Genomic DNA, 1,829 nt, shown 5'->3' with positions numbered 1-1,829 from the left:
GTATTAACTTATTAATTATGAAATTGCTAGTTGCTGAAAGGGACAATCCCTGAAATTTCTGTGGTTGAACCAGTAGGAATTATTCAAATAATAACATTTCAGTGCAAGTGTTCAGTAGGAAGCCTTCCATGTAGTGATTCAGAGACCCAGGCTCTGCATTTTGTGGTTCTACTATTTCTTAGGGCTTCAGAATCCTTTGCTTCCACCTGGTAGATGGAAATAACAAAAATTGTAGGGGCACCTGGGTGGCTCAGTTGGTTCACGACTGCCTTTGGCTCAGGTCATGATCCTGGAGTCCTGGGATCGAGTCCCGCATCGGGCTCCCAGCTCCACGGGGAGTCTGCTTCTCTCTCTGACCTTCTCCTCGCTCATGCTCTTTCTCAGTCTCTCTCAAATAAATAAATAAAATCTTAAAAAAAAATAAAAAAAAAGAACAAAAATTGTGTAGGTGATTTTTGTAGGCTAGACTTGAGCTGGAGTACATCATGGCCCACCATCTGCTGTCCAGGAGGTCATTGTGTGGCCCCAACTAGAGACAAAGAAAAGCTAACTAGAGAATATGGTCTCTGCCTGAGTGACTGCTTCCTAGGAACAAATGGAACACTATGGACTGGAGCAAGAATGTTCAGTCTTGGCCACTGTTCGGGCTCAATGGTGAAGTCAGTGAGGTCTGAATTCTCATGCCCCCAGCTTTTTGTTTTTCCTTTTACCCTTGTCCATGACCCTCCTTTCACCTCCTCTCTAGCCTAGAGGTGCTCAGTCATCTGTCCTTCATCAGAAACTGCTCTCAGGAAGGAAGCCATGGCTCTGTTGAAGTCCCAGTGACAAACAAGGCTCAAATCTAGGGCTGTTTGCATTTTAACAGGACAAAACCTCATTTGATATAAATTAAAAAAAAATAGGAAGCTCTAATAAAAGAATTTGAAAGCATGCAAAGTATTTGGAGGGAACGAGAAGCGTGCAGACCCTAAAATTAAACCACATGTTAGATCTGACTGTGTCTTGCTACATAGCCCAACACAACCACTGGGCTCTTAAGTTCAGAATGGATTTCTTTATTGTTTCGTATAATTTGGAATGTTTCCACAAAAACAGTCTTTTATGGGCAGAATTGTGTCCCCCTAAAGTTCTTATGTTGAAGCCCTAACCTCCAGTGCCTCAGAATGTGGCTGTTTTTGGAGATAGGGCCTTTACAGGGGAGACTGAGTTAAAATGAGGCCGTTAGCATTGGCCCTAATTCTGTCAGACCGGTGGCCTTCTACAAAAAGAAGAGATGAGGACACACAGAGAGACAACATGGCAGTTGCACCAAAGGATGACCGTGTGAGGACACAGCAAGAGGGCAGCCACCTACATGCTAAGAAGGAGAGGTCTCAGAAGAAACCTGACCTGCTAATCCCTTGGTCTTGGACTTATGGCCTCCCGACCTGAGAGAAATCAACTTTTGTTGTTCAAGCCATTCAGTCTGTAGTATTTCGTTATGGCAGCCTGAGAAGACAAATACACTTTTTTTTTTTTTTTAAAGATTTTATTTATTTATTTGACACACAGAGAGAGATCACAAGTAGGCAGAGATGCAGGCAGAGACAGAGGGGGAAGCAGGCTCCTCGCTGAGCAGAGAGTCCGATGCAGGTATGGATCCCAGGACCCTGCGATCATGACCTGAGCCGAAGGTAGAGGCTTAACCCACTGAACCACCCAGGCACATTTTGCATATGGATCTGGGTTTCTGGACATGAAAGCGCTATGAGAATAGTTGGAGCAAGGAGTTCTGCTTTAAGAGTCATCGATTAGTGGAAGAGCCGAATAACTGAGAGCGAATGGATTCC

This window comes from Mustela putorius, unplaced genomic scaffold (assembly GCF_011764305.1).
Source record: "Mustela putorius furo isolate JIRA1106 unplaced genomic scaffold, ASM1176430v1.1 tig00000285_pilon_pilon_pilon, whole genome shotgun sequence".
Lineage (NCBI taxonomy): Eukaryota > Metazoa > Chordata > Mammalia > Carnivora > Mustelidae > Mustela > Mustela putorius.
This window is presented reverse-complemented; position numbering follows the sequence as displayed.